At 41.1% G+C, this 20,699-nt stretch overlaps 17 non-coding genes across 17 annotated transcripts; 1 reads left to right on the top strand and 16 right to left on the bottom strand.

Annotated features, from left to right (window-relative positions):
• Positions 1 to 172: 172 nt before the first annotated feature.
• On the bottom strand, positions 173 to 244 carry TRNAT-UGU (transfer RNA threonine (anticodon UGU)). Its single transcript has one exon. It is a non-coding gene; the product is annotated as a tRNA-Thr (tRNA).
• A 1,083-nt stretch (positions 245 to 1,327) lies between these two features.
• Positions 1,328 to 1,422, top strand: TRNAI-UAU (transfer RNA isoleucine (anticodon UAU)). The gene is made up of 2 exons: positions 1,328 to 1,365; positions 1,387 to 1,422. It is a non-coding gene; the product is annotated as a tRNA-Ile (tRNA).
• Positions 1,423 to 2,582: 1,160 nt separating this feature from the next.
• TRNAT-UGU (transfer RNA threonine (anticodon UGU)) lies at positions 2,583 to 2,654 on the bottom strand. Its single transcript has one exon. It is a non-coding gene; the product is annotated as a tRNA-Thr (tRNA).
• A 589-nt stretch (positions 2,655 to 3,243) lies between these two features.
• TRNAS-GCU (transfer RNA serine (anticodon GCU)) lies at positions 3,244 to 3,325 on the bottom strand. The gene has a single exon. It is a non-coding gene; the product is annotated as a tRNA-Ser (tRNA).
• A 1,664-nt stretch (positions 3,326 to 4,989) lies between these two features.
• On the bottom strand, positions 4,990 to 5,061 carry TRNAT-UGU (transfer RNA threonine (anticodon UGU)). The gene has a single exon. It is a non-coding gene; the product is annotated as a tRNA-Thr (tRNA).
• Positions 5,062 to 5,650: 589 nt separating this feature from the next.
• Positions 5,651 to 5,732, bottom strand: TRNAS-GCU (transfer RNA serine (anticodon GCU)). The gene has a single exon. It is a non-coding gene; the product is annotated as a tRNA-Ser (tRNA).
• A 1,679-nt stretch (positions 5,733 to 7,411) lies between these two features.
• TRNAT-UGU (transfer RNA threonine (anticodon UGU)) lies at positions 7,412 to 7,483 on the bottom strand. Its single transcript has one exon. It is a non-coding gene; the product is annotated as a tRNA-Thr (tRNA).
• A 2,352-nt stretch (positions 7,484 to 9,835) lies between these two features.
• Positions 9,836 to 9,907, bottom strand: TRNAT-UGU (transfer RNA threonine (anticodon UGU)). Its single transcript has one exon. It is a non-coding gene; the product is annotated as a tRNA-Thr (tRNA).
• Positions 9,908 to 10,496: 589 nt separating this feature from the next.
• On the bottom strand, positions 10,497 to 10,578 carry TRNAS-GCU (transfer RNA serine (anticodon GCU)). The gene has a single exon. It is a non-coding gene; the product is annotated as a tRNA-Ser (tRNA).
• A 1,679-nt stretch (positions 10,579 to 12,257) lies between these two features.
• Positions 12,258 to 12,329, bottom strand: TRNAT-UGU (transfer RNA threonine (anticodon UGU)). The gene has a single exon. It is a non-coding gene; the product is annotated as a tRNA-Thr (tRNA).
• Positions 12,330 to 12,918: 589 nt separating this feature from the next.
• Positions 12,919 to 13,000, bottom strand: TRNAS-GCU (transfer RNA serine (anticodon GCU)). The gene has a single exon. It is a non-coding gene; the product is annotated as a tRNA-Ser (tRNA).
• A 1,681-nt stretch (positions 13,001 to 14,681) lies between these two features.
• Positions 14,682 to 14,753, bottom strand: TRNAT-UGU (transfer RNA threonine (anticodon UGU)). Its single transcript has one exon. It is a non-coding gene; the product is annotated as a tRNA-Thr (tRNA).
• A 589-nt stretch (positions 14,754 to 15,342) lies between these two features.
• Positions 15,343 to 15,424, bottom strand: TRNAS-GCU (transfer RNA serine (anticodon GCU)). The gene has a single exon. It is a non-coding gene; the product is annotated as a tRNA-Ser (tRNA).
• Positions 15,425 to 17,103: 1,679 nt separating this feature from the next.
• TRNAT-UGU (transfer RNA threonine (anticodon UGU)) lies at positions 17,104 to 17,175 on the bottom strand. The gene has a single exon. It is a non-coding gene; the product is annotated as a tRNA-Thr (tRNA).
• A 589-nt stretch (positions 17,176 to 17,764) lies between these two features.
• On the bottom strand, positions 17,765 to 17,846 carry TRNAS-GCU (transfer RNA serine (anticodon GCU)). Its single transcript has one exon. It is a non-coding gene; the product is annotated as a tRNA-Ser (tRNA).
• A 1,679-nt stretch (positions 17,847 to 19,525) lies between these two features.
• TRNAT-UGU (transfer RNA threonine (anticodon UGU)) lies at positions 19,526 to 19,597 on the bottom strand. Its single transcript has one exon. It is a non-coding gene; the product is annotated as a tRNA-Thr (tRNA).
• A 589-nt stretch (positions 19,598 to 20,186) lies between these two features.
• Positions 20,187 to 20,268, bottom strand: TRNAS-GCU (transfer RNA serine (anticodon GCU)). Its single transcript has one exon. It is a non-coding gene; the product is annotated as a tRNA-Ser (tRNA).
• Positions 20,269 to 20,699: the final 431 nt, after the last annotated feature.

The raw sequence follows: 20,699 nt of genomic DNA, 5'->3' as shown, positions 1-20,699 counted from the left end.
GTCAGGCGATCGGAAGGGGTGAGGCAATAATTTATAATTCAATGATCTTCATGATATTTTCTTGATAATATGAAAGCAGGAAAGGGAAGCTTGGCAATAAGCAATCCTAAAGCAAGGTGTGACTCCAGGGAAGAATGACTTGAAAACAACATACAGAAAGACTCATGTAAAAAGGCCCTGATGAGGCTTGAACTCATGACCCCTGGTTTACAAGACCAGTGCTCTGCCACTGAGCTACAAGGCCAGTCTGCACGCAGGATGTAAATTGCAACATGTATTCTTACTGAGGTATGAATATATCTATGATTTTGAGACTCTGTATGGAAACGTAGTTGCATATGAATGTCCACGTGCGCGCACACATTGAAGACCATGCTTAAGGCACTTTTTTTGGAAGTATGAAAAACTACATTTTCATATGAGAAAATAAGAGTTTTCGCATTCAAGACCATACCGATAGCTCTAGTTAGTATGTCTGCAATCAGTGACATATAGAGAACCCACTTATTAGAAGTGATCTGTCTCTGTGGGGCAGACATATGTTAACAGTCATTCATTTGAGACTGCCTAAACTTTAGGAGTAAGAGCTGCTTTCTTATCAATCTATTTATCCAAACTGGTTCATAAGCCAGGAGTGAGTGAAAGGCAATCCTCTGGAAACTCCATGAAAGATCTAATTTCTATTACGCACAAAATACTTCACTTTATTTGACATATTTGTTAATATGGAACAGTCAGATGATCCCATCTAGCGGATCCTGGCTCTGTCTTGAAAGAGAGTGTAATTATACTACAAGAAATGCTGGCCATCAAAAGAGACTCTGATGGCTTTCCGACGAAGGTGGGATTCGAACCCACGCATGCAGAGCACAATGGATTAGCAGTCCATCGCCTTAACCACTCGGCCACCTCGTCTGCCCTACAGCCCCATCTGAAACCTTGCTTCACAAAAGGTACTGAAGTGTCAATATACTGTACCTAAAAAAGAAAAAAACAGCTGAGGCAAGATCTCACATTCCACGTCTTCCCCCAATCAGGGACCTACATTTCATTTTTGGGAAATTCTTACTATGTGCTAATTACAAATATTCATAAGATTCCCCTAGACTTTGTCAGAACTGTCAAGATATAATTCTATGGGGTTTTGAATAGACAGAGCATATGTTATAGGACAATTATAGAATCTATTCCGTTTGGACTGTATTTTTAATAGTCATGATAACATGCTAGCATGTGAGTCGATCTTGCACAGTGAATGATGGAGCAGTGTCTGTCATCTACTTGGTCAGCTGTAGATGGCTCACCTGGGGAGATGTGAAAAGAGAGAGCTCCAGTGGCGCAATCGGTTAGCGCGCGGTACTTATACAGCAGTACTTGCACTGAGCCATGCCGAGGTTGTGAGTTCGAGCCTCACCTGGAGCAGCCGTGTTGTTTTTCATAAACCATTTCACAAAAAGTAAAGTTTAAACTCAGAGTATGGACGGCCCTTGCTAGAGAGTCTTTACTTCTTATAGGATCTACGTGTCCTACTCCTCTGGGTGCCAAATATCACATATCCTCCGCGATGCTCAGTTTAAACATTCCATGATGTGCCATCTTGCATTTCATGCAAACACAACATCAGTGCATTTAAAAATACATTTGTAGAATAATAAATATGATGAAAACTGTGTTCTCACATGATAACCATAAACTGAAGAGCTGCAAAAAATGCTGTATCAGCTACTTACAATAAAAGGTGACTCGAAAAAACTAGCAAAAGAAGAGCATCATCATATTAAAGGTTCTATTCACCATCTTGAGTTGCACCATAGCAGCTTATGGTGCTTTTCTGTTCAGAGTGTGCCTCCAATCCCACATTCATTTTTAATTTCTTTGCAGTTTAAAAACCAACAATTACTGCTCGAAGTTCACTTTTCAAAACCATTCAACCTATTAAATGTATTTCTCTAACCTATGAATGTGGTCCATGTTCACTTTTCCTCATCTTCATCTCGATACTCCTTTCCCAGAAACCAGGTTCACTTCTTCATTCAACCCACCCATCCAAAGTCACCAAATCTTTGAAGCAAGTCTGCCTATTCTCCCTTTCTCTCTATGTACAAGATACCTTGTATCATTTGAATGGACAGCAGGAGAGAAGGATATTTATGGTGAGTGGGGGTGGGGTTTTGAGGAGTAACCTCATTTGCCTAAGAGCCGGGGTATCTGGGAAAAAAAGTATTTTATGGGGGAAGACTTTCACATCTCCTTGGTGAAATTTGTAGGGCCTTATAACATCCTTTCTGTGGATGCAGATTCAGTCGGAACAGAGGTCCTAGTCCTCGCTCTGCCTTTCAAAGGAACTGTAAATATGCATGGCTTATTTGGCTTTGCCCGGCAGGGTGAGAATGGCGTTTGTCAGGCGTTCGTCAGGCGATCGGAAGGGGTGAGGCAATAATGTATAATTCAATGATCTTCATGATATTTTCTTGATAATATGAAAGCATGAAAGGGAAGCTTGGCAATAAGCAATCCTAAAGCAAGGTGTGACTCCAGGGAAGAATGACTTGAAAACAACATACAGAAAGACTCATGTAAAAAGGCCCTGATGAGGCTTGAACTCATGACCCCTGGTTTACAAGACCAGTGCTCTGCCACTGAGCTACAAGGCCAGTCTGCACACAGGATGTAAATTGCAACATGTATTCTTACTGAGGTATGAATATATCTATGATTTTGAGACTCTGTATGGAAACGTAGTTGCATATGAATGTCCACGTGCGCGCACACATTGAAGACCATGCTTAAGGCACTTTTTTTGGAAGTATGAAAAACTACATTTTCATATGAGAAAATAAGAGTTTTCGCATTCAAGACCATACCGATAGCTCTAGATAGTATGTCTGCAATCAGTGACATATAGAGAACCCACTTATTAGAAGTGATCTGTCTCTGTGGGGCAGACATATGTTAACAGTCATTCATTTGAGACGGCCTAAACTTTAGGAGTAAGAGCTGCTTTCTTATCAATCTATTTATCCAAACTGGTTAATAAGCCAGGAGTGAGTGAAAGGCAATCCTCTGGAAACTCCATGAAAGATCTAATTTCTATTACGCACAAAATACTTCACTTTATTTGACATATTTGTTAAAATGGAACAGTCAGATGATCCCATCTAGCGGATCCTGGCTCTGTCTTGAAAGAGAGTGTAATTATACTACAAGAAATGCTGGCCATCAAAAGAGACTCTGATGGCTTTCCGACGAAGGTGGGATTCGAACCCACGCGTGCAGAGCACAATGGATTAGCAGTCCATCGCCTTAACCACTCGGCCACCTCGTCTGCCCTACAGCCCCATCTGAAACCTTGCTTCACAAAAGGTACTGAAGTGTCAATATACTGTACCTAAAAAAGAAAAAAACAGCTGAGGCAAGATCTCACATTCCACGTCTTCCCCCAATCAGGGACCTACATTTCATTTTTGGGAAATTCTTACTATGTGCTAATTGCAAATATTCATAAGATTCCCCTAGACTTTGTCAGAACTGTCAAGATATAATTCTATGGGGTTTTGAATAGACAGAGCATATGTTATAGGACAATTATAGAATCTATTCCGTTTGGACTGTATTTTTAATAGTCATGATAACATGCTAGCATGTGAGTCGATCTTGCACAGTGAATGATGGAGCAGTGTCTGTCATCTACTTGGTCAGCTGTAGATGGCTCACCTGGGGAGATGTGAAAAGAGAGAGCTCCAGTGGCGCAATCGGTTAGCGCGCGGTACTTATACAGCAGTACTTGCACTGAGCCATGCCGAGGTTGTGAGTTCGAGCCTCACCTGTAGCAGCCGTGTTGTTTTTCATAAACCATTTCACAAAAAGTAAACTTTAAACTCAGAGTATGGACGGCCCTTGAGAGAGTCTTTACTTCTTATAGGATCTACGTGTCCTACTCCTCTGGGTGCCAAATATCACATATCCTCCGCGATGCTCAGTTTAAACATTCCATGATGTGCCATCTTGCATTTCATGCAAACACCACATCAGTGCATTTAAAAATACATTTGTAGAATAATAAATATGATGAAAACAGTGTTCTCACATGATAACCATAAACTGAAGAGCTGCAAAAAATGCTGTATCAGCTACTTACAATAAAAGGTGACTCGAAAAAACTAGCAAAAGAAGAGCATCATCATATTAAAGGTTCTATTCACCATCTTGAGTTGCACCATAGCAGCTTATGGTGCTTTTCTGCTCAGAGTGTGCCTCCAATCCCACATTCATTTTTAATTTCTTTGCAGTTTAAAAACCAACAATTACTGCTCGAAGTTCACTTTTCAAAACCATTCAACCTATTAAATGTATTTCTCTAACCTATGAATGTGGTCCATGTTCACTTTTCCTCATCTTCATCTCGATACTCCTTTGCCAGAAACCAGGTTCACTTCTTCATTCAACCCACCCATCCAAGGTCACCAAATCTTTGAAGCAAGTCTGCCTATTCTCCCTTTCTCTCTATGTACAAGATACCTTGTATCATTTGAATGGACAGCAGGAGAGAAGTATATTTATGGTGAGTGGGGGTGGGGTTTTGAGGAGTAACCTCATTTGCCTAAGAGCCGGGGTATCTGGGAAAAAAAGTATTTTATGGGGAAGACTTTCACATCTCCTTGGTGAAATTTGTAGGGCCTTATAACATCCTTTCTGTGGATGCAGATTCAGTCGGAACAGAGGTCCTAGTCCTCGCTCTGCCTTTCAAAGGAACTGTAAATATGCATGGCTTATTTGGCTTTGCCCGGCAGGGTGAGAATGGCGTTTGTCAGGCGTTCGTCAGGCGATCGGAAGGGGTGAGGCAATAATGTATAATTCAATGATCTTCATGATATTTTCTTGATAATATGAAAGCAGGAAAGGTAAGCTTGGCAATAAGCAATCCTAAAGCAAGGTGTGACTCCAGGGAAGAATGACTTGAAAACAACATACAGAAAGACTCATGTAAAAAGGCCCTGATGAGGCTTGAACTCATGACCCCTGGTTTACAAGACCAGTGCTCTGCCACTGAGCTACAAGGCCAGTCTGCACACAGGATGTAAATTGCAACATGTATTCTTACTGAGGTATGAATATATCTATGATTTTGAGACTCTGTATGGAAACGTAGTTGCATATGAATGTCCACGTGCGCGCACACATTGAAGACCATGCTTAAGGCACTTTTTTTGGAAGTATGAAAAACTACATTTTCATATGAGAAAATAAGAGTTTTCGCATTCAAGACCATACCGATAGCTCTAGATAGTATGTCTGCAATCAGTGACATATAGAGAACCCACTTATTAGAAGTGATCTGTCTCTGTGGGGCAGACATATGTTAACAGTCATTCATTTGAGACGGCCTAAACTTTAGGAGTAAGAGCTGCTTTCTTATCAATCTATTTATCCAAACTGGTTAATAAGCCAGGAGTGAGTGAAAGGCAATCCTCTGGAAACTCCATGAAAGATCTAATTTCTATTACGCACAAAATACTTCACTTTATTTGACATATTTGTTAAAATGGAACAGTCAGATGATCCCATCTAGCGGATCCTGGCTCTGTCTTGAAAGAGAGTGTAATTATACTACAAGAAATGCTGGCCATCAAAAGAGACTCTGATGGCTTTCCGACGAAGGTGGGATTCGAACCCACGCGTGCAGAGCACAATGGATTAGCAGTCCATCGCCTTAACCACTCGGCCACCTCGTCTGCCCTACAGCCCCATCTGAAACCTTGCTTCACAAAAGGTACTGAAGTGTCAATATACTGTACCTAAAAAAGAAAAAAACAGCTGAGGCAAGATCTCACATTCCACGTCTTCCCCCAATCAGGGACCTACATTTCATTTTTGGGAAATTCTTACTATGTGCTAATTACAAATATTCATAAGATTCCCCTAGACTTTGTCAGAACTGTCAAGATATAATTCTATGGGGTTTTGAATAGACAGAGCATATGTTATAGGACAATTATAGAATCTATTCCGTTTGGACTGTATTTTTAATAGTCATGATAACATGCTAGCATGTGAGTCGATCTTGCACAGTGAATGATGGAGCAGTGTCTGTCATCTACTTGGTCAGCTGTAGATGGCTCACCTGGGGAGATGTGAAAAGAGAGAGCTCCAGTGGCGCAATCGGTTAGCGCGCGGTACTTATACAGCAGTACTTGCACTGAGCCATGCCGAGGTTGTGAGTTCGAGCCTCACCTGTAGCAGCCGTGTTGTTTTTCATAAACCATTTCACAAAAAGTAAAGTTTAAACTCAGAGTATGGACGGCCCTTGAGAGAGTCTTTACTTCTTATAGGATCTACGTGTCCTACTCCTCTGGGTGCCAAATATCACATATCCTCCGCGATGCTCAGTTTAAACATTCCATGATGTGCCATCTTGCATTTCATGCAAACACCACATCAGTGCATTTAAAAATACATTTGTAGAATAATAAATATGATGAAAACAGTGTTCTCACATGATAACCATAAACTGAAGAGCTGCAAAAAATGCTGTATCAGCTACTTACAATAAAAGGTGACTCGAAAAAACTAGCAAAAGAAGAGCATCATCATATTAAAGGTTCTATTCACCATCTTGAGTTGCACCATAGCAGCTTATGGTGCTTTTCTGCTCAGAGTGTGCTTCCAATCCCACATTCATTTTTAATTTCTTTGCAGTTTAAAAACCAACAATTACTGCTCGAAGTTCACTTTTCAAAACCATTCAACCTATTAAATGTATTTCTCTAACCTATGAATGTGGTCCATGTTCACTTTTCCTCATCTTCATCTCGATACTCCTTTGCCAGAAACCAGGTTCACTTCTTCATTTAACCCACCCATCCAAGGTCACCAAATCTTTGAAGCAAGTCTGCCTATTCTCCCTTTCTCTCTATGTACAAGATACCTTGTATCATTTGAATGGACAGCAGGAGAGAAGGATATTTATGGTGAGTGGGGGTGGGGTTTTGAGGAGTAACCTCATTTGCCTAAGAGCCGGGGTATCTGGGAAAAAAAGTATTTTATGGGGGAAGACTTTCACATCTCCTTGGTGAAATTTGTAGGGCCTTATAACATCCTTTCTGTGGATGCAGATTCAGTCGGAACAGAGGTCCTAGTCCTCGCTCTGCCTTTCAAAGGAACTGTAAATATGCATGGCTTATTTGGCTTTGCCCGGCAGGGCTTGCCCGGCAGGGTGAGAATGGCGTTCGTCAGGCGTTCGTCAGGCGATCGGAAGGGGTGATGCAATAATTTATAATTCAATGATCTTCATGATATTTTCTTGATAATATGAAAGCAGGAAAGGGAAGCTTGGCAATAAGCAATCCTAAAGCAAGGTGTGACTCCAGGGAAGAATGACTTGAAAACAACATACAGAAAGACTCATGTAAAAAGGCCCTGATGAGGCTTGAACTCATGACCCCTGGTTTACAAGACCAGTGCTCTGCCACTGAGCTACAAGGCCAGTCTGCACGCAGGATGTAAATTGCAACATGTATTCTTACTGAGGTATGAATATATCTATGATTTTGAGACTCTGTATGGAAACGTAGTTGCATATGAATGTCCACGTGCGCGCACACATTGAAGACCATGCTTAAGGCACTTTTTTTGGAAGTATGAAAAACTACATTTTCATATGAGAAAATAAGAGTTTTCGCATTCAAGACCATACCGATAGCTCTAGTTAGTATGTCTGCAATCAGTGACATATAGAGAACCCACTTATTAGAAGTGATCTGTCTCTGTGGGGCAGACATATGTTAACAGTCATTCATTTGAGACGGCCTAAACTTTAGGAGTAAGAGCTGCTTTCTTATCAATCTATTTATCCAAACTGGTTCATAAGCCAGGAGTGAGTGAAAGGCAATCCTCTGGAAACTCCATGAAAGATCTAATTTCTATTACGCACAAAATACTTCACTTTATTTGACATATTTGTTAAAATGGAACAGTCAGATGATCCCATCTAGCGGATCCTGGCTCTGTCTTGAAAGAGAGTGTAATTATACTACAAGAAATGCTGGCCATCAAAAGAGACTCTGATGGCTTTCCGATGAAGGTGGGATTCGAACCCACGCGTGCAGAGCACAATGGATTAGCAGTCCATCGACTTAACCACTCGGCCACCTCGTCTGCCCTACAGCCCCATCTGAAACCTTGCTTCACAAAAGGTACTGAAGTGTCAATATACTGTACCTAAAAAAGAAAAAAACAGCTGAGGCAAGATCTCACATTCCACGTCTTCCCCCAATCAGGGACCTACATTTCATTTTTGGGAAATTCTTACTATGTGCTAATTACAAATATTCATAAGATTCCCCTAGACTTTGTCAGAACTGTCAAGATATAATTCTATGGGGTTTTGAATAGACAGAGCATATGTTATAGGACAATTATAGAATCTATTCCGTTTGGACTGTATTTTTAATAGTCATGATAACATGCTAGCATGTGAGTCGATCTTGCACAGTGAATGATGGAGCAGTGTCTGTCATCTACTTGGTCAGCTGTAGATGGCTCACCTGGGGAGATGTGAAAAGAGAGAGCTCCAGTGGCGCAATCGGTTAGCGCGCGGTACTTATACAGCAGTACTTGCACTGAGCCATGCCGAGGCTGTGAGTTCGAGCCTCACCTGTAGCAGCCGTGTTGATTTTCATAAACCATTTCACAAAAAGTAAAGTTTAAACTCAGAGTATGGACGGCCCTTGCTAGAGAGTCTTTACTTCTTATAGGATCTATGTGTCCTACTCCTCTGGGTGCCAAATATCACATATCCTCCGCGATGCTCAGTTTAAACATTCCATGATGTGCCATCTTGCATTTCATGCAAACACCACATCAGTGCATTTAAAAATACATTTGTAGAATAATAAATATGATGAAAACAGTGTTCTCACATGATAACCATAAACTGAAGAGCTGCAAAAAATGCTGTATCAGCTACTTACAATAAAAGGTGACTCGAAAAAACTAGCAAAAGAAGAGCATCATCATATTAAAGGTTCTATTCACCATCTTGAGTTGCACCATAGCAGCTTATGGTGCTTTTCTGCTCAGAGTGTGCCTCCAATCCCACATTCATTTTTAATTTCTTTGCAGTTTAAAAAACAACAATTACTGCTCGAAGTTCACTTTTCAAAACCATTCAACCTATTAAATGTATTTCTCTAACCTATGAATGTGGTCCATGTTCACTTTTCCTCATCTTCATCTCGATACTCCTTTGCCAGAAACCAGGTTCACTTCTTCATTCAACCCACCCATCCAAGGTCACCAAATCTTTGAAGCAAGTCTGCCTATTCTCCCTTTCTCTCTATGTACAAGATACCTTGTATCATTTGAATGGACAGCAGGAGAGAAGGATATTTATGGTAAGTGGGGGTGGGGTTTTGAGGAGTAACCTCATTTGCCTAAGAGCCGGGGTATCTGGGAAAAAAAGTATTTTATGGGGGAAGACTTTCACATCTCCTTGGTGAAATTTGTAGGGCCTTATAACATCCTTTCTGTGGATGCAGATTCAGTCGGAACAGAGGTCCTAGTCCTCGCTCTGCCTTTCAAAGGAACTGTAAATATGCATGGCTTATTTGGCTTTGCCCGGCAGGGCTTGCCCGGCAGGGTGAGAATGGCGTTTGTCAGGCGTTCGTCAGGCGATCGGAAGGGGTAAGGCAATAATTTATAATTCAATGATCTTCATGATATTTTCTTGATAATATGAAAGCAGGAAAGGGAAGCTTGGCAATAAGCAATCCTAAAGCAAGGTGTGACTCCAGGGAAGAATGACTTGAAAACAACATACAGAAAGACTCATGTAAAAAGGCCCTGATGAGGCTTGAACTCATGACCCCTGGTTTACAAGACCAGTGCTCTGCCACTGAGCTACAAGGCCAGTCTGCACGCAGGATGTAAATTGCAACATGTATTCTTACTGAGGTATGAATATATCTATGCTTTTGAGACTCTGTATGGAAACGTAGTTGCATATGAATGTCCACGTGCGCGCACACATTGAAGACCATGCTTAAGGCACTTTTTTTGGAAGTATGAAAAACTACATTTTCATATGAGAAAATAAGAGTTTTCGCATTCAAGACCATACCGATAGCTCTAGTTAGTATGTCTGCAATCAGTGACATATAGAGAACCCACTTATTAGAAGTGATCTGTCTCTGTGGGGCAGACATATGTTAACAGTCATTCATTTGAGACGGCCTAAACTTTAGGAGTAAGAGCTGCTTTCTTATCAATCTATTTATCCAAACTGGGTAATAAGCCAGGAGTGAGTGAAAGGCAATCCTCTGGAAACTCCATGAAAGATCTAATTTCTATTACGCACAAAATACTTCACTTTATTTGACATATTTGTTAAAATGGAACAGTCAGATGATCCCATCTAGCGGATCCTGGCTCTGTCTTGAAAGAGAGTGTAATTATACTACAAGAAATGCTGGCCATCAAAAGAGACTCTGATGGCTTTCCGACGAAGGTGGGATTCGAACCCACGCGTGCAGAGCACAATGGATTAGCAGTCCATCGCCTTAACCACTCGGCCACCTCGTCTGCCCTACAGCCCCATCTGAAACCTTGCTTCACAAAAGGTACTGAAGTGTCAATATACTGTACCTAAAAAAGAAAAAAACAGCTGAGGCAAGATCTCACATTCCACGTCTTCCCCCAATCAGGGACCTACATTTCATTTTTGGGAAATTCTTACTATGTGCTAATTACAAATATTCATAAGATTCCCCTAGACTTTGTCAGAACTGTCAAGATATAATTCTATGGGGTTTTGAATAGACAGAGCATATGTTATAGGACAATTATAGAATCTATTCCGTTTGGACTGTATTTTTAATAGTCATGATAACATGCTAGCATGTGAGTCGATCTTGCACAGTGAATGATGGAGCAGTGTCTGTCATCTACTTGGTCAGCTGTAGATGGCTCACCTGGGGAGATGTGAAAAGAGAGAGCTCCAGTGGCGCAATCGGTAAGCGCGCGGTACTTATACAGCAGTACTTGCACTGAGCCATGCCGAGGTTGTGAGTTCGAGCCTCACCTGTAGCAGCCGTGTTGATTTTCATAAACCATTTCACAAAAAGTAAAGTTTAAACTCAGAGTATGGACGGCCCTTGAGAGAGTCTTTACTTCTTATAGGATCTACGTGTCCTACTCCTCTGGGTGCCAAATATCACATATCCTCCGCGATGCTCAGTTTAAACATTCCATGATGTGCCATCTTGCATTTCATGCAAACACCACATCAGTGCATTTAAAAATACATTTGTAGAATAATAAATATGATGAAAACAGTGTTCTCACATGATAACCATAAACTGAAGAGCTGCAAAAAATGCTGTATCAGCTACTTACAATAAAAGGTGACTCGAAAAAACTAGCAAAAGAAGAGCATCATCATATTAAAGGTTCTATTCACCATCTTGAGTTGCACCATAGCAGCTTATGGTGCTTTTCTGCTCAGAGTGTGCCTCCAATCCCACATTCATTTTTAATTTCTTTGCAGTTTAAAAAACAACAATTACTGCTCGAAGTTCACTTTTCAAAACCATTCAACCTATTAAATGTATTTCTCTAACCTATGAATGTGGTCCATGTTCACTTTTCCTCATCTTCATCTCGATACTCCTTTGCCAGAAACCAGGTTCACTTCTTCATTCAACCCACCCATCCAAGGTCACCAAATCTTTGAAGCAAGTCTGCCTATTCTCCCTTTCTCTCTATGTACAAGATACCTTGTATCATTTGAATGGACAGCAGGAGAGAAGGATATTTATGGTGAGTGGGGGTGGGGTTTTGAGGAGTAACCTCATTTGCCTAAGAGCCGGGGTATCTGGGAAAAAAAGTATTTTATGGGGGAAGACTTTCACATCTCCTTGGTGAAATTTGTAGCGCCTTATAACATCCTTTCTGTGGATGCAGATTCAGTCGGAACAGAGGTCCTAGTCCTCGCTCTGCCTTTCAAAGGAACTGTAAATATGCATGGCTTATTTGGCTTTGCCCGGCAGGGCTTGCCCGGCAGGGTGAGAATGGCGTTCGTCAGGCGTTCGTCAGGCGATCGGAAGGGGTGAGGCAATAATTTATAATTCAATGATTTTCATGATATTTTCTTGATAATATGAAAGCAGGAAAGGGAAGCTTGGCAATAAGCAATCCTAAAGCAAGGTGTGACTCCAGGGAAGAATGACTTGAAAACAACATACAGAAAGACTCATGTAAAAAGGCCCTGATGAGGCTTGAACTCATGACCCCTGGTTTACAAGACCAGTGCTCTGCCACTGAGCTACAAGGCCAGTCTGCACGCAGGATGTAAATTGCAACATGTATTCTTACTGAGGTATGAATATATCTATGATTTTGAGACTCTGTATGGAAACGTAGTTGCATATGAATGTCCACGTGCGCGCACACATTGAAGACCATGCTTAAGGCACTTTTTTTGGAAGTATGAAAAACTACATTTTCATATGAGAAAATAAGAGTTTTCGCATTCAAGACCATACCGATAGCTCTAGTTAGTATGTCTGCAATCAGTGACATATAGAGAACCCACTTATTAGAAGTGATCTGTCTCTGTGGGGCAGACATATGTTAACAGTCATTCATTTGAGACGGCCTAAACTTTAGGAGTAAGAGCTGCTTTCTTATCAATCTATTTATCCAAACTGGTTAATAAGCCAGGAGTGAGTGAAAGGCAATCCTCTGGAAACTCAATGAAAGATCTAATTTCTATTACGCACAAAATACTTCACTTTATTTGAAATATTTGTTAAAATGGAACAGTCAGATGATCCCATCTAGCGGATCCTGGCTCTGTCTTGAAAGAGAGTGTAATTATACTACAAGAAATGCTGGCCATCAAAAGAGTCTCTGATGGCTTTCCGACAAAGGTGGGATTCGAACCCACGCGTGCAGAGCACAATGGATTAGCAGTCCATCGCCTTAACCACTCGGCCACCTCGTCTGCCCTACAGCCCCATCTGAAACCTTGCTTCACAAAAGGTACTGAAGTGTCAATATACTGTACCTAAAAAAGAAAAAAACAGCTGAGGCAAGATCTCACATTCCACGTCTTCCCCCAATCAGGGACCTACATTTCATTTTTGGGAAATTCTTACTATGTGCTAATTACAAATATTCATACGATTCCCCTAGACTTTGTCAGAACTGTCAAGATATAATTCTATGGGGTTTTGAATAGACAGAGCATATGTTATAGGACAATTATAGAATCTATTCCGTTTGGACTGTATTTTTAATAGTCATGATAACATGCTAGCATGTGAGTCGATCTTGCACAGTGAATGATGGAGCAGTGTCTGTCATCTACTTGGTCAGCTGTAGATGGCTCACCTGGGGAGATGTGAAAAGAGAGAGCTCCAGTGGCGCAATCGGTTAGCTCGCGGTACTTATACAGCAGTACTTGCACTGAGCCATGCCGAGGCTGTGAGTTCGAGCCTCACCTGTAGCAGCCGTGTTGATTTTCATAAACCATTTCACAAAAAGTAAAGTTTAAACTCAGAGTATGGACGGCCCTTGCTAGAGAGTCTTTACTTCTTATAGGATCTACGTGTCCTACTCCTCTGGGTGCCAAATATCACATATCCTCCGCGATGCTCAGTTTAAACATTCCATGATGTGCCATCTTGCATTTCATGCAAACACCACATCAGTGCATTTAAAAATACATTTGTAGAATAATAAATATGATGAAAACAGTGTTCTCACATGATAACCATAAACTGAAGAGCTGCAAAAAATGCTGTATCAGCTACTTACAATAAAAGGTGACTCGAAAAAACTAGCAAAAGAAGAGCATCATCATATTAAAGGTTCTATTCACCATCTTGAGTTGCACCATAGCAGCTTATGGTGCTTTTCTGCTCAGAGTGTGCCTCCAATCCCACATTCATTTTTAATTTCTTTGCAGTTTAAAAAACAACAATTACTGCTCGAAGTTCACTTTTCAAAACCATTCAACCTATTAAATGTATTTCTCTAACCTATGAATGTGGTCCATGTTCACTTTTCCTCATCTTCATCTCGATACTCCTTTGCCAGAAACCAGGTTCACTTCTTCATTCAACCCACCCATCCAAGGTCACCAAATCTTTGAAGCAAGTCTGCCTATTCTCCCTTTCTCTCTATGTACAAGATACCTTGTATCATTTGAATGGACAGCAGGAGAGAAGGATATTTATGGTAAGTGGGGGTGGGGTTTTGAGGAGTAACCTCATTTGCCTAAGAGCCGGGGTATCTGGGAAAAAAAGTATTTTATGGGGGAAGACTTTCACATCTCCTTGGTGAAATTTGTAGGGCCTTATAACATCCTTTCTGTGGATGCAGATTCAGTCGGAACAGAGGTCCTAGTCCTCGCTCTGCCTTTCAAAGGAACTGTAAATATGCATGGCTTATTTGGCTTTGCCCGGCAGGGCTTGCCCGGCAGGGTGAGAATGGCGTTTGTCAGGCGTTCGTCAGGCGATCGAAAGGGGTAAGGCAATAATTTATAATTCAATGATCTTCATGATATTTTCTTGATAATATGAAAGCAGGAAAGGGAAGCTTGGCAATAAGCAATCCTAAAGCAAGGTGTGACTCCAGGGAAGAATGACTTGAAAACAACATACAGAAAGACTCATGTAAAAAGGCCCTGATGAGGCTTGAACTCATGACCCCTGGTTTACAAGACCAGTGCTCTGCCACTGAGCTACAAGGCCAGTCTGCACGCAGGATGTAAATTGCAACATGTATTCTTACTGAGGTATGAATATATCTATGATTTTGAGACTCTGTATGGAAACGTAGTTGCATATGAATGTCCACGTGCGCGCACACATTGAAGACCATGCTTAAGGCACTTTTTTTGGAAGTATGAAAAACTACATTTTCATATGAGAAAATAAGAGTTTTCGCATTCAAGACCATACCGATAGCTCTAGTTAGTATGTCTGCAATCAGTGACATATAGAGAACCCACTTATTAGAAGTGATCTGTCTCTGTGGGGCAGACATATGTTAACAGTCATTCATTTGAGACGGCCTAAACTTTAGGAGTAAGAGCTGCTTTCTTATCAATCTATTTATCCAAACTGGGTAATAAGCCAGGAGTGAGTGAAAGGCAATCCTCTGGAAACTCCATGAAAGATCTAATTTCTATTACGCACAAAATACTTCACTTTATTTGACATATTTGTTAAAATGGAACAGTCAGATGATCCCATCTAGCGGATCCTGGCTCTGTCTTGAAAGAGAGTGTAATTATACTACAAGAAATGCTGGCCATCAAAAGAGACTCTGATGGCTTTCCGACGAAGGTGGGATTCGAACCCACGCGTGCAGAGCACAATGGATTAGCAGTCCATCGCCTTAACCACTCGGCCACCTCGTCTGCCCTACAGCCCCATCTGAAACCTTGCTTCACAAAAGGTACTGAAGTGTCAATATACTGTACCTAAAAAAGAAAAAAACAGCTGAGGCAAGATCTCACATTCCACGTCTTCCCCCAATCAGGGACCTACATTTCATTTTTGGGAAATTCTTACTATGTGCTAATTACAAATATTCATAAGATTCCCCTAGACTTTGTCAGAACTGTCAAGATATAATTCTATGGGGTTTTGAATAGACAGAGCATATGTTATAGGACAATTATAGAATCTATTCCGTTTGGACTGTATTTTTAATAGTCATGATAACATGCTAGCATGTGAGTCGATCTTGCACAGTGAATGATGGAGCAGTGTCTGTCATCTACTTGGTCAGCTGTAGATGGCTCACCTGGGGAGATGTGAAAAGAGAGAGCTCCAGTGGCGCAATCGGTAAGCGCGCGGTACTTATACAGCAGTACTTGCACTGAGCCATGCCGAGGTTGTGAGTTCGAGCCTCACCTGTAGCAGCCGTGTTGATTTTCATAAACCATTTCACAAAAAGTAAAGTTTAAACTCAGAGTATGGACGGCCCTTGAGAGAGTCTTTACTTCTTATAGGATCTACGTGTCCTACTCCTCTGGGTGCCAAATATCACATATCCTCCGCGATGCTCAGTTTAAACATTCCATGATGTGCCATCTTGCATTTCATGCAAACACCACATCAGTGCATTTAAAAATACATTTGTAGAATAATAAATATGATGAAAACAGTGTTCTCACATGATAACCATAAACTGAAGAGCTGCAAAAAATGCTGTATCAGCTACTTACAATAAAAGGTGACTCGAAAAAACTAGCAAAAGAAGAGCATCATCATATTAAAGGTTCTATTCACCATCTTGAGTTGCACCATAGCAGCTTATGGTGCTTTTCTGCTCAGAGTGTGCCTCCAATCCCACATTCATTTTTAATTTCTTTGCAGTTTAAAAAACAACAATTACTGCTCGAAGTTCACTTTTCAAAACCATTCAACCTATTAAATGTATTTCTCTAACCTATGAATGTGGTCCATGTTCACTTTTCCTCATCTTCATCTCGATACTCCTTTGCCAGAAACCAGGTTCACTTCTTCATTCAACCCACCCATCCAAGGTCACCAAATCTTTGAAGCAAGTCTGCCTATTCTCCCTTTCTCTCTATGTACAAGATACCTTGTATCATTTGAATGGACAGCAGGAGAGAAGGATATTTATGGTGAGTGGGGGTGGGGTTTTGAGGAGTAACCTCATTTGCCTAAGAGCCGGGGTATCTGGGAAAAAAAGTATTTTATGGGGGAAGACTTTCACATCTCCTTGGTGAAATTTGTAGCGCCTTATAACATCCTTTCTGTGGATGCAGATTCAGTCGGAACAGAGGTCCTAGTCCTCGCTCTGCCTTTCAAAGGAACTGTAAATATGCATGGCTTATTTGGCTTTGCCCGGCAGGGCTTGCCCGGCAGGGTGAGAATGGCGTTCGTCAGGCGTTCGTCAGGCGATCGGAAGGGGTGAGGCAATAATTTATAATTCAATGATCTTCATGATATTTTCTTGATAATATGAAAGCAGGAAAGGGAAGCTTGGCAATAAGCAATCCTAAAGCAAGGTGTGACTCCAGGGAAGAATGACTTGAAAACAACATACAGAAAGACTCATGTAAAAAGGCCCTGATGAGGCTTGAACTCATGACCCCTGGTTTACAAGACCAGTGCTCTGCCACTGAGCTACAAGGCCAGTCTGCACGCAGGATGTAAATTGCAACATGTATTCTTACTGAGGTATGAATATATCTATGATTTTGAGACTCTGTATGGAAACGTAGTTGCATATGAATGTCCACGTGCGCGCACACATTGAAGACCATGCTTAAGGCACTTTTTTTGGAAGTATGAAAAACTACATTTTCATATGAGAAAATAAGAGTTTTCGCATTCAAGACCATACCGATAGCTCTAGTTAGTATGTCTGCAATCAGTGACATATAGAGAACCCACTTATTAGAAGTGATCTGTCTCTGTGGGGCAGACATATGTTAACAGTCATTCATTTGAGACGGCCTAAACTTTAGGAGTAAGAGCTGCTTTCTTATCAATCTATTTATCCAAACTGGGTAATAAGCCAGGAGTGAGTGAAAGGCAATCCTCTGGAAACTCCATGAAAGATCTAATTTCTATTACGCACAAAATACTTCACTTTATTTGACATATTTGTTAAAATGGAACAGTCAGATGATCCCATCTAGCGGATCCTGGCTCTGTCTTGAAAGAGAGTGTAATTATACTACAAGAAATGCTGGCCATCAAAAGAGACTCTGATGGCTTTCCGACGAAGGTGGGATTCGAACCCACGCGTGCAGAGCACAATGGATTAGCAGTCCATCGCCTTAACCACTCGGCCACCTCGTCTGCCCTACAGCCCCATCTGAAACCTTGCTTCACAAAAGGTACTGAAGTGTCAATATACTGTACCTAAAAAAGAAAAAAACAGCTGAGGCAAGATCTCACATTCCACGTCTTCCCCCAATCAGGGACCTACATTTCATTTTTGGGAAATTCTTACTATGTGCTAATTACAAATATTCATAAGATTCCCCTAGACTTTGTCAGAACTGTCAAGATATAATTCTATGGGGTTTTGAATAGACAGAGCATATGTTATAGGACAATTATAGAATCTATTCCGTTTGGACTGTATTTTTAATAGTCATGATAACATGCTAGCATGTGAGTCGATCTTGCACAGTGAATGATGGAGCAGTGTCTGTCATCTACTTGGTCAGCTGTAGATGGCTCACCTGGGGAGATGTGAAAAGAGAGAGCTCCAGTGGCGCAATCGGTTAGCGCGCGGTACTTATACAGCAGTACTTGCACTGAGCCATGCCGAGGTTGTGAGTTCGAGCCTCACCTGTAGCAGCCGTGTTGATTTTCATAAACCATTTCACAAAAAGTAAAGTTTAAACTCAGAGTATGGACGGCCCTTGAGAGAGTCTTTACTTCTTATAGGATCTACGTGTCCTACTCCTCTGGGTGCCAAATATCACATATCCTCCGCGATGCTCAGTTTAAACATTCCATGATGTGCCATCTTGCATTTCATGCAAACACCACATCAGTGCATTTACAAATACATTTGTAGAATAATAAATATGATGAAAACAGTGTTCTCACATGATAACCATAAACTGAAGAGCTGCAAAAAATGCTGTATCAGCTACTTACAATAAAAGGTGACTCGAAAAAACTAGCAAAAGAAGAGCATCATCATATTAAAGGTTCTATTCACCATCTTGAGTTGCACCATAGCAGCTTATGGTGCTTTTCTGCTCAGAGTGTGCCTCCAATCCCACATTCATTTTTAATTTCTTTGCAGTTTAAAAAACAACAATTACTGCTCGAAGTTCACTTTTCAAAACCATTCAACCTATTAAATGTATTTCTCTAACCTATGAATGTGGTCCATGTTCACTTTTCCTCATCTTCATCTCGATACTCCTTTGCCAGAAACCAGGTTCACTTCTTCATTCAACCCACCCATCCAAGGTCACCAAATCTTTGAAGCAAGTCTGCCTATTCTCCCTTTCTCTCTATGTACAAGATACCTTGTATCATTTGAATGGACAGCAGGAGAGAAGGATATTTATGGTGAGTGGGGGTGGGGTTTTGAGGAGTAACCTCATTTGCCTAAGAGCCGGGGTATCTGGGAAAAAAAGTATTTTATGGGGGAAGACTTTCACATCTCCTTGGTGAAATTTGTAGGGCCTTATAACATCCTTTCTGTGGATGCAGATTCAGTCGGAACAGAGGTCCTAGTCCTCGCTCTGCCTTTCAAAGGAACTGTAAATATGCATGGCTTATTTGGCTTTGCCCGGCAGGGCTTGCCCGGCAGGGTGAGAATGGCGTTTGTCAGGCGTTCGTCAGGCGATCGGAAGGGGTGAGGCAATAATTTATAATTCAATGATTTTCATGATATTTTCTTGATAATATGAAAGCAGGAAAGGGAAGCTTGGCAATAAGCAATCCTAAAGCAAGGTGTGACTCCAGGGAAGAATGACTTGAAAACAACATACAGAAAGACTCATGTAAAAAGGCCCTGATGAGGCTTGAACTCATGACCCCTGGTTTACAAGACCAGTGCTCTGCCACTGAGCTACAAGGCCAGTCTGCACGCAGGATGTAAATTGCAACATGTATTCTTACTGAGGTATGAATATATCTATGATTTTGAGACTCTGTATGGAAACGTAGTTGCATATGAATGTCCACGTGCGCGCACACATTGAAGACCATGCTTAAGGCACTTTTTTTGGAAGTATGAAAAACTACATTTTCATATGAGAAAATAAGAGTTTTCGCATTCAAGACCATACCGATAGCTCTAGTTAGTATGTCTGCAATCAGTGACATATAGAGAACCCACTTATTAGAAGTGATCTGTCTCTGTGGGGCAGACATATGTTAACAGTCATTCATTTGAGACGGCCTAAACTTTAGGAGTAAGAGCTGCTTTCTTATCAATCTATTTATCCAAACTGGTTAATAAGCCAGGAGTGAGTGAAAGGCAATCCTCTGGAAACTCCATGAAAGATCTAATTTCTATTACGCACAAAATACTTCACTTTATTTGACATATTTGTTAAAATGGAACAGTCAGATGATCCCATCTAGCGGATCCTGGCTCTGTCTTGAAAGAGAGTGTAATTATACTACAAGAAATGCTGGCCATCAAAAGAGACTCTGATGGCTTTCCGACAAAGGTGGGATTCGAACCCACGCGTGCAGAGCACAATGGATTAGCAGTCCATCGCCTTAACCACTCGGCCACCTCGTCTGCCCTACAGCCCCATCTGAAACCTTGCTTCACAAAAGGTACTGAAGTGTCAATATACTGTACCTAAAAAAGAAAAAAACAGCTGAGGCAAGATCTCACATTCCACGTCTTCCCCCAATCAGGGACCTACATTTCATTTTTGGGAAATTCTTACTATGTGCTAATTACAAATATTCATACGATTCCCCTAGACTTTGTCAGAACTGTCAAGATATAATTCTATGGGGTTTTGAATAGACAGAGCATATGTTATAGGACAATTATAGAATCTATTCCGTTTCGACTGTATTTTTAATAGTCATGATAACATGCTAGCATGTGAGTCGATCTTGCACAGTGAATGATGGAGCAGTGTCTGTCATCTACTTGGTCAGCTGTAGATGGCTCACCTGGGGAGATGTGAAAAGAGAGAGCTCCAGTGGCGCAATCGG

Source organism: Triturus cristatus, chromosome 12 (assembly GCF_964204655.1).
Source record: "Triturus cristatus chromosome 12, aTriCri1.1, whole genome shotgun sequence".
NCBI classification, from domain to species: Eukaryota; Metazoa; Chordata; class Amphibia; order Caudata; family Salamandridae; genus Triturus; species Triturus cristatus.
The sequence above is the reverse complement of the archived record's forward strand: the minus strand, read 5'-3'. Positions and strand labels throughout refer to the sequence as shown.